This window comes from Zonotrichia albicollis, chromosome 1, assembly GCF_047830755.1.
Source record: "Zonotrichia albicollis isolate bZonAlb1 chromosome 1, bZonAlb1.hap1, whole genome shotgun sequence".
Lineage (NCBI taxonomy): Eukaryota > Metazoa > Chordata > Aves > Passeriformes > Passerellidae > Zonotrichia > Zonotrichia albicollis.
Window position 1 is genome coordinate 47539479 of NC_133819.1, and position 10945 is coordinate 47550423.

Genomic DNA, 10945 nt, shown 5'->3' on the forward strand with positions numbered 1-10945 from the left:
GTTTCTCCATTGCCAGCATCTGTGTTTCCTGACATTAAGCTGTTCAAGACTCAGCAAAGGCAGTTGCTCTCTTCCCCACAACCCACACCTGCCTCATCCCACATTGTGGTGAGTATCCTGTTCTGCTGGGTGCCTGGTGGGTTTGGTGGCAAGCCATCAGGATAGCCTGCTCTTCACACCAGGTTCTGCTGTGCTACTCTTCCTGAAAATGGGCTGCCCCTGCCAGCACCTTCAGGAATGGAGCATTTCTGAAGCTTTGCTCCATGCTGTGGGTTTGCCCAGCCTGCCCTCCTGTTGCCACATGGTTACTTCTCCCTGGAACTACTCAGCTTGTTCCTCTTGGCAGCTTCCCTTGCTTCTAACTAGTCACAAGTGTTCCTTGTTAGAAGTGTGTGTTATATCCTGGTAAAAATGGCACAGGTCACCTTCAGAGGGTGCCAATTGGATTCCTCCCCCACACCCAGATCTAAGTGCCTGCTGGTGGTGGAAAAAAACACTGTTCCCATCCTATTGGCTTGATGGAGATCATTGGCTGTCTTTGGCTCTGGGCAGCAGAGAGGAAGCCCAATGAACAGAAGGCTTTCCCTTGCTGTGGTCCCAGGAATACATAGCTGTGAGCCTGGAGAGTTTGATTCACTGGGTATCCACAGCTGCCTGGGGTGTCTCTGCATGAGCAGGACGGGATGCAGGAGGGCATCTGAGACTACAGGTGGGAACCCAGCAGCAGCCCTGGGGGACCTGCAAGTGGCCTGGGGTGCCAGGCAGTGCTGCTGTCGTGGCTGCAGCTGCATGCTGCACCCTGTTCTCCTCCCTTGCACTATTAAAAGGGGATGACCAGCGGAACAGATTTTTGAGCAGTATCAGAAGGAACTGCTGACTGACAGGAAAACAAGTCCAAAATTTTTATCCATTCCCCTCCTGGTTGAAAAAGCAGCTCTGGTTCTGTAACATATCACTTCTGCACTGTCATCTGGGGAGGTTTCTGAGGCAGCCAAGATGTTTGCTTTGTGCAGACAGGGCAGTTTTTTAATGAAGGCGATCGTATTTCAGCTTGCCCTGGGACAGCTCGACCACATAGGTTGAGATAAAACTTGTGCTTTTGCTTTACTAAAGGAATATAATTCCTCTGGCTTTTCAGATACCCCCTAGCCCAGTCTGCCTTTCACAATGAAGGGAAATGGAAAAAGCAGTCATGTCACAGTGACCAGGTTTTTGTAGTGCAGCAAGATTACAGAGAGGCAAGAGAAATCCTTTTTCTGCTCTCAAGACTTTCTCATTTGGAAACATTAAGAATTTCCTTCTCTCCTTGGGGAGCTGCTGAATTACTTCTCCCCAGACTTGACTCATCTGAGCAACTCCTGATACATCTGAGGTCCTGCATATGTTGCAGCAGTCCCAAGCAAAATTCAGGCTGGACAGAGGAGCAGCCCTAAGGAGAAGGATTTGGGGGTGCTGATGGGTGAGAAGCTGGGTGTGATCCAACAATGTGCCTTTGCAACCCAGAAAACAAATGTGTCCTGGGATGCATCCAAAGCAGTGTGACCAGCAGGGAGAGGGAGAGGATTCTGGCCCTTAGCTCTGGTGAGACCCCACCTGCAGTGTTGCATCCAGCTCTGGGATGCCAGCAGAGGAAGGAAATGAACCTGCTGGAGGAAGTCCAGAGGATGCCACAAAGATGATCAGAGGAATGGAGCACCTCTCCTGTCAAGACAGGCTGAGGGAGTTTGGGATGCTCAGCCTGAAGAAGGTTCCAGGGAGACCTTAAGATCAACTTCCAGTATTCATAGGGGCCCTACAAGAGAGCTGGAGAGGGGTTTTTAACAAGGGCATGGAGTGACAGGAGAAGGGGGGAATAATGTTTTTTAACTGACAGACAGTAGGTTTAGATTAGGAAGAAATTCTTTGCTGTGAGGGTGGTGAGGCACTGTCACAGGTTGCCCAGTAAAGTACTCCATCTCTGGAAGTGTTCAAGGCCAGGCTGGATGGGGCTCTGAGCAACCTGGCCTTGTGGAAGGTGGCCCTTCCTGTGGAAGGGGGGTGGGGCTAATGGGCTTTAAGTTTCCTTCCAACCCAAACCATTCTATGGTTCCTGGTGAAGAGGAACGCTTACTTTATATGTGCCATGCCTGAGAGCTGTGTTGACAGCATTCAGGCCTTCACATGACTAGTAAAGGCCTCTGAGAACTTTGGAAGGTCACCTAAAATTGTAGTTTTCCTCAATTTTCCCTCTGGAAACAGAGATTTACGCCTCCCTACAGAGGCAAAGTTTTCTTTACTGGCAGGAGATGTAGGCAGGGCAATGGGGTCTTGGCAAAGTAGATGAAGCTAATTTAGCCAGCTCCAGTGAATGAGTGTTGGGTCACCTGGCATGGCATGAGCCAGCCTTTCTGCTGCTGTGTTGGTGATTTTAGACCCTGCATGGAACTGGCTGAGCCTCCAGAAAATGAACCAGTTGCAGAGTAATTTCATCATGTCTGGAAACCTTACAGAAATTAAATTCAGATTAAATCAGTGGGATTCCCAAGGCTTTGCATTTCCATTCCTGTGCACCGGACCCTTGGTGGAGTTCCTCCCTTGTCCCCACAGATGGTGTAGCACAGTCCCTGCTGTTCCTCCCTGGCCACAGCCACTGTCCCCAGTGTCCCAACTGCATCTGCAGCTGAGGCTCCCTTCCAGATGGTTGTGATTAATAGACTTTTTTCCCCAGAGGCATTTTACTAGGGGGAATAGAAATTCAGTGCTGCTGTTTCATCAGCTCTGACTGCAGAGCAACCCAGGCTCATTTTATTTCACTTCTCATTGTCTGCCAAGCTACTGTCTCACAAAAACATCAGCATTTTTATTTAATCCTGCACAAAGAATGTATGCTCTAATTCTCAACGTTAGAACCCAATCCTTTGAATTGCAAATAGCAGCAGTTTCATTCCTATTCCTAGTGTGTGTAGGCCATACACTTTTCAACAGTTCTTTGAAAATAATTTTAAAAGTCCCTTCTGTCTTTAATTTGCTTTTGGGTGCTCAAGATTTGCACCAGGGAAAGGTTTGCACCAGGGAAAAAGTGGCAGCTAAGTACACAGCTGGGCTCATCTGAAGGCTTTTCAGGTGATGTTTGCTTGCTGTGTTAGCCCACCTGATGTGCAAACCTGATTACAGTGAAGAGTGCAGAGGAAGGAGTGTTTTGTGGTCTGTTGTGTTTGTCAGCAGTACAGTGAGCACCTGAGTTATGAGCAGAAAAAAAAATAACCCATTAGTCCCTGCACAAAAATTCAAATCCCAGGAATGACCCAAACCATAGGGAACTGATGTCTGTCCTTATTTAAGCAGCAGGTGGCAATATCCTCTGCCTGATGAAATTCATCTTAGGTTTTTATGAAGGGTTTATTTTTCCTTCTTTTGGACAAGAGAAACCTCAGGCTCTGCTTGCAGCCTCTGCCTTTCTTGGGAGCACCTTGCCAGTACCTCCAAAGGAAGGTCTGCAGAAGCACAGTAGGAAAGTGTCTTGACTTTTGTGCTCTAGTTCCTGTTTAGAGGAGGTGTTTCTTCCCCTGTGGGTTGAATGGTCTTCACTGAGCGTAACCTGCAGTCAATCAGTGATGTGTGCAAGAGCACAGAGGAATGCCTCCATGTGTACTGACAAATGCTTTCCCTACATGCTGGCTTTAGTTGGTTTGGGAAAGATGCAGAAAAAAAGATTTCCCTAAATACAAGGATGTGAGCAGGGATGTGTTTTAGTGGCTTCTCAAATCGGCAATTGAGAAAAACATCTCCGCTTTCCTATTCTCAGCATTTCCTGCAGAGCAGCTTTGAGCCCCAGGACTTTCCTCATCCTGCCCTTGTTTCCCCAGCCTCCTGCTGCCTTCCCTGTGGTCATGCCCTGATTCTCCTGCCCCAGCCTCTTCTTCTCCTGCTCCTACAGTGACTGATGTGTCTGTGGAAAAAGACCCCACTGAGCTGCCTCCTCCCCACACATCCTGTTCTTCTCCTCCACCTCCCTACTGTCCTCTCCTGCCATTACCTCATCTTTCCTCTCCACACTGTGCCTCCAAGAGCTCCTTGTACTGAGGGGTTTGCTGCTCCAGTGAGCAAGGGGATAATGAGGGAAAGCCACTTGGGAATGAGCTGCTGTGCTGGACAAGCAGCACTCAGCCCTCCTGTGCTCCTGTTCATGGCTCCTCATATGCTCCAGCTCTCCACCTTTTTTTTCAGCTGTTGGGCACAGAGACTGCTCAGCTGTCCCAAGGCTGGCTCTGGCCTTCAGGGAGAGGTGTCCTGAAGCTGAGATGGGAGGTAGCAGAGCTGCAGTCCCACGTGTTTGGGATGCATCTGATTGCAAGCTGGGCACCCATTCTGGATGACGTTTTAAAGCATGACTCCATGTGCCTTGTTCATCCTAGCTTTAATGAAGCATCAAGTTTCTTGTTTAAAGGGTATTGTTGCTGCTGCTGCTGCTGTTCTTTCTGCTCCCACTAAATCTCAGTATGCTCCTGAAGCCTTGTGTGGGCCTTAGTGGGCCACAAACAAAACACTTGTAAATATGAATTCAAACCCTAACTTGAAATACCCTGGCCCCACTCTGATATCACAGTGGTAAGGCCTGAGATATGGTGGCTTTATTGCAATCCTTGGAACCACCAACTCATAAATAGCCCACACCCTAATTCAGGCATCTTTGAACCTCAGCTTCTCAGAAAGGCTTCTGTAGACCCACTGACCCAATTCACTGTTTCTGTGTGCTTTATCCACTGCCTTGCTCAGTCTCAGTCTGATGGGATGGGGAAAGACATTTGGTGTTTATCTCCAAGTGGGTAAGGCTAAAGCTAATTTTTAAATGAAAGCTGCTTGAAGAAGCCTAAAATTATGATATTCTGGGCATAGGAGGGCCCAGAGTCCAGACCAAGTGGTTTAATTGTATGATTTCTAATGAATCAAAGACAACTTCAGTAATTTCTTCTATGTGCTGTCTTCATCTTACATCTGTGTTCTTATGAAGCATATTTGGTCCCTGCTCTCAAACTCTTCTTATTGACAGAGAATCTTGAGGGCCAGAGCTAAGGTTATATATTGTTTTAAACACAGGAACTAACAAATGAAGTGAGTCTATTATGGAGAAAGAAGCAGCCAGAAAATTATGTCAGATCACAAGATTGTGGTACAACAAAGATTATGTCTGTAACTGTGCAGACAGTAAAGGCAGCCCAGAAATTCCTGGAAATTGCAGAAGAGACACACATGACACTGATTTAAGAGATACTAAAATATTTCTGTCTGTAAAGACAGATGATCAACAATAAATGCCTGGAAGCTCAGGGGATTTCATTTGATCTGGGTGAGGAGGCCAGCTTATGAAGTCACAAAGTGACTGTAAGCAGTGAGGATTGCTAGGGGCATTGCCAACAGACCCGCTTCCACTTTCTATTTCACCTTCTGCTCTTGTTGTGGTTGTATTTCTGGTGTGTGATTCATACTGCTCTTTTCCATTTGCCTTAAACTTTTCCTTTTTGAAACCTCCTCTAACCATTGTTCTTCCTAAATTCCAAGTTTATATGTCTTCCTGTCATTCTATTTACAGGGACAATCCCTAGCCACATGAAGCTAGAGAAATACAGTTGCATGGAGAAAGCATGCCAAAAAAGTGGTCTTGTGTACTTAGAAATTTAATTTTCACTTTCAGAAAAGAGAGGTGTTAACCTGCTCCTTCCTACTTGCAGCAAGGGGGAAGGACTAACTCCTGAGAGCATACCTGGGGTGGAACTGCCCAGGGAGCAGCACTGTGGAAAGTCCTGGAGGTGGGACAGGAGCTGAGTGTGAGCTCCCAGCTTGGAGAGTGGCACCTCCCACCCCTGTGGTCAGAAACACGGCCTGTAGGTTGAGGGAAAGAGTTGTCTGCCTCCACTTGGCCCTTTGTTAGACCACATGTGGATGCTGCATTCCACATTTCACATTTTTCTGATATCTGATGGATGCCAGTGAACTGCAGTGAGTTCAGAGGGGCCCCACGGTGGCTGTGCAGGTGCCCAGGAGGTTGGGAGGGCTGGGAGGGCTCCATCCCTGGAGGTTTTACAGCCCTGCTGGATACAGCATCCCAAGAACCCTGCTCTGAGATTTGAGCAGGGGGTTGAAATACAATCATGATCCTTCTGCTTGTTTTACTCTGTACCCCTTGGGTTGCTCCAATGGAAGTGGCAAAGACAAAACCCGGAACTAAACTGGCCCAAAATCCACAGCCACACAGAGCAGCCCAAACTGGCAAGAGCATTGCAGAATGTCAGGAAGGGACCACCTGGCAGTGTTGCTTGCTGCTGCTCTGCAGTCAAGAAAAAACAAAACACAAAAAAAACCCAAAAAAACCCCCAAAAAACCAAAAAAACCAAAACCCAAAAACCCCCAAAAACAAACAAACAAAAACCCCAAAAAAAACAAAACAAAAAAACCAAACCAAACCAAACAAACAAAAAACCCCAAAACCACACAAAAAACCTAATTACCTTCTCATGACTGAGAAATGAGGAAATTTGATGCTGCTTAAAATGCTAATCAAGGGCAATGTCCTGTATATCTTTATTTATGTGAGTTTATATAGAGACACAGTGTTTATATACGGGATGTAAAAAGTTGGCCCTGGTTTTGCATGGTAAATGGGAATGTCCCTCAGCAGCTGGTGTCCCCCCTGCCCATGGCCTTGTCCCATGATTAAGCCGGGTTTCCTGAGTTCCCGGGTAGCCCTTTTGGACAATGCCTCCTTTCTGGCGGTTTCCCTCCATTCCCGGGAATGTTTGCTCACGTTTGCGACTCCTCCCGTGGTGCTGCAGTGGCTCACAGGTGACTGACCCAGCTGCCGGCCAGGGGAAGGGCAGTGCCCTCCGAGCAACCTGGCGGGGACAGCACCATGGGACAGGGAACGCAGTGTCCCTGCTGGGAGGGAGCCCCGGGCCCCTCGGCCACAGGGAGAGCACAGATGTCCGACCCCCACAAGCTGCTTCTCGGGGTGTTTATGTCGCAGTGCCTGCGTGGCGCCTGTGCCTAATCCCCGCAGAGAGGCAGCTACGGGGCCAGATGTTCCAATTCCATTGACCTAATTCGGCATCTGGGCTCTGGCGCCTGCCCTTCCTGCCATATCTCCCAGCTCCCCGGAGCGGCAGCTGCCAGAGCAGGAGCAATCACCGCAGGTTCAGGTCCCTGCAGGGCACCTTGTCCCGGGGCACCGCTGCTGAGCCCTGGAACGTGCCGCCGGCAGCATCCCGGCTGCGGGGACAGCCGTGCCCGGCCCCGGAGGATGGCACACGCCGTGCTTTCCAGCGCCCTGAGCCGATTTGCTGCGTGCCGTGAAAGGATGGATGGCGTGCTGGGCTTTCATTGAAGGCTGATTTCCCAGAGGAGGGATTTCTGTCAGGGATATTAACTCCCTGCTGCTTCAAGCTGAGTGCTTTGAGTGGCTCTCGCTGATGTCTTAAAAATAGAGATATCTTTATTAATATATCCCAAAGAGGGAAAAGGTTCTTGTTCTCCAGCAAAATATGTAGTCACTCTTGCATCAAACATCATTCTTCCTGCCTTAAGGAAAGAAAGAAGCCCATCCTTCCTTACTGGCCTTTGGCTTTGTCCAAATGAGAGTCAGAAGACTGCATCCTTTTCCTCAGGAACATAGCTTTGTCAAAGAAGGGTTTGGGCTGATAGAAACCCCAGGGGTTTTCACAGACCTTGGCTTTATTTTGATGCCTCTCAAGAGAGCCAATGAGTTACACCCCTCTGTTCCCCCACACATCAGTCTGAATGAACAAGTGTCCAGCATGGGCTGGGCAGTACCTACCAAGGAATAGGTGTGCAGAGAGACTCTCCCAGAATCACAGAATCATTGTCGAGGTTGGAAGAGACCTTTAAGATCATTCAGTCCAGGTGTCCACTCAGCACTGCCGCTGTAACACCTAACCCACATCGCCCAGAGTCAGATCCAGGTACTCTGTAAACACCCCAGGGATGGAGGCTCCACCACCTTCCTGGGCAGGGGGAGGTGGTGTAGTTCAAAGCCTGACCACTCCAACAGTGATTTTTTTTCTGATCTGAATCTCCCCTGTCTCATCCTAAGGCCATTCCCTCTCGCCCTCTCACTGCAGGCCCAGTAGAAGAGACCAGCCCCACATGGCCACAGCCTCCTTTCAGGTGCTCGTAGAGAGCCATGAGGAGCCCCCTGGGCCTCCTCTTTTTGAGACTAAAGAAGCCCAGCTGGCTCAGCTATTTCTCACAGACATGTTTTCTAAACCTTTCAGAGCCTTGTTGCCCTCACTGGACACACTCCAGCCCCTCAGTGTCCTTTGTAAAGTGCGAGGCCCAGATATGGACACAGCGCTCAAGGTGAGGCCTCACCGGTGCCGAGTACAGGCCGTGGTCACTGCCCTGCTCCTGCCCGCCTCGCCATTCCGATTTTTCTGTGAGGAATTAGCCTTGCAGGGATGCTTGCAATGCATGGCTTTCTCTGTCACACCAAGGGCAGTGGTATGGGGACAGGGAGGCTGCATTTGGAGGATTTGGGGCGCTGGTTGAGGTCTGACCCCCTGCCTCTCATTTGCTGTTTTATTGGCCAGCTCTGCATCTGGAGGGGTCCATAAGAGCCCAGCTCTGGGTACAGGAGCTTGGACATGTATGGGAAAGTGTTTTGCACAGCAGGAGAGCTGTGGTCAGCCTTCACCTACTGTTTATCTGAAAAAAAACCCACTCAATTTTGCACTGTTTTGGTTCTTAATTCACATTTGCTGTTCCTAATCTTCTCTGGTGTTGTTTACAGAAGAACTGGGGGAGGATTTCAAGCACACTGCTGTGCCTCTGACCCCAACGACTAAACCCCATGGGGAAATGGAAATGGGGTGGTTGGTTCAGCTGTGGGGTCTCAGGCTGCTGGGAGCTGGAAGTTGGCAATCCTGGCAGCTGCTGGTCCTGGCTCACAGCAGCCACCAGTGACTGGCTCACACTGCAGAGGCACAGCTGTCCTGCCTGGAATGCTGAGGGAGGAAGGTAAAAATACCTCTTCAGTCACACGCTTGCGAGATTCTTGGATGGAGGATGCTAAAAACAGCACAATGGTTGTGGACATGGTGGGTTTCTTGGCAATGCTGTCAGCAATTATTCTTCCTTCTGGCTTTGCACCGAAATGGAGGTGTGGGGGATTAGGGTTGGAGAAAGCAGTGCTGCCCTGGGAGGATGCATGGGTGGAGCAGCCTTTTCCCAACTTTCTTTTTGCCTTAATTCACTCTGACAGAAGACTTTCATCGCCAAAAATTGATACCCTGAAATCATAAGGCTAGCTGGAGCAGAACAGAGGCAGGGCTGGACCTTCCCATACTGGTTGAGAACATCATAGGAGAAAAGGCATTGTAATGGTCAGATATGGGCTAAACAGATTTGCCCTGTGCATATAGCAAAGGAAAATACTCAAGGACAATAACATAATGGGGGGAAAGCTGGGGTTTTTCTCCACAGCCCTGCAAACCCTGCCTGTGGCTGCTCAGAGCCCTGCAGCTGGGCTTCCCCACAGTATAAATGCAAGCAGATTTGGTAGGTGTGCAGCCAAATAAGCCCTGAAGGAGCTGGGTTGTGCTGAGACCCCAGTGGCTGGGACATGGGCAAGAGGTGCCTTTTGACAGGGCTGCCCTACACCAGTGATGGCTGTTGAAGGCCTGCTATGGTCACTTCTCAGGCTTGACAGGGAGCAGTGAGACGTATTGGAAGGCTGAGCTATTTAAGTAGGAAGCTTCTCATCAAATCCTGGAAGAGGAGTGTGTCCCTCTCCCCAGCCAGCAGGGCTGCAGCCAAAGGAATAATGTGGTGAATGCCATTTTCTTGGCAACTCTGAATGCTGAGTTGCTACCTCAGGGAGGAAACAGCCTGTGAAAAATGTATTTGAAAACCAGTTGCTAGATAGTCATCAGGTGAAGCAAGATGCAGCTTTGGGCTGAGTACCAGAACTGCTCTCCACTGCTCATGCTCACCCAGCAGGTGCACAGCTCCCTTTCCAATGAGCTGGGGACACTGCTGCAGAGTGTCCAGCTCCCAGCAGTGCTGCTTTTACTCTCCATCACCTTGTTGGGAGCCCAGCTTCCTGCTCCTCATGCAGGGAAAAAGGTCTCTTTGCCCAGTGGAAACAGCTGAGATACCATCATGGCTGAGAGCACCACAGCCTTGCTCTGTGCTTAGATATGAAGTTTCTCAGCAGTGCTCACCCTGGTTATCCTAACTAGCATGCATGGACAGGGGAAGCCAAATGGCTTGAAAAACATCCATCTACAGGCTGTGCAATGTCAGCGGGCTGCTGGCCTGGAACAGCTGCTATGGAAAGTTGTCCATCCCAGCTCTCACAGTGCAGGAATGAGCCTGGTGGATGGGAAGTCACAGGAAGGAATAGTAAATCAGGAACCAGCACCCTTCCCATCTATTTTTAGCAGCAGTATCAGTGGTGTTTACGGGAATTTCCTCCTCGTCCTCTGTGTTCCTGTTGATTTCCTTCTCAGTGGTGTTACAGCTTCAATCAGCATGGCCTACAACAGATGCAAAGCAATCAGCAAGCCCGTCCTGGCCGTGGGGAGGTGTGGGATGAGGGGCTCTGCCGTGGTTGCTGGTGTGGGATGCTTCCATCTTTTATGTGCCCATGCTTAGCCTGAGTAACTTAATCCTTGGTGATACTTTCCTTAAGTCAGACATTGCTAAGAGTTCAAATCATCCCTCTGGAACTGGAAATGTTCCCAAATCTCCATCCCCACCTGCCTGTAAGGGGGAGTGGGCCAAAGCAGTGCTGGTGGCAGGAGCTGCTCGTGCGCTGGCCCTCAGTCACTGGTGGCAGGTGGCCACAGGGGATGCTCCATGAAGATGCTATTTCCAGGGAGAAGTGGAAAAGCAATCACAATTTTATGATGTGTTGGGCCCTGCTGGGCATCTGTCACGCTGATCCAGATTGTGC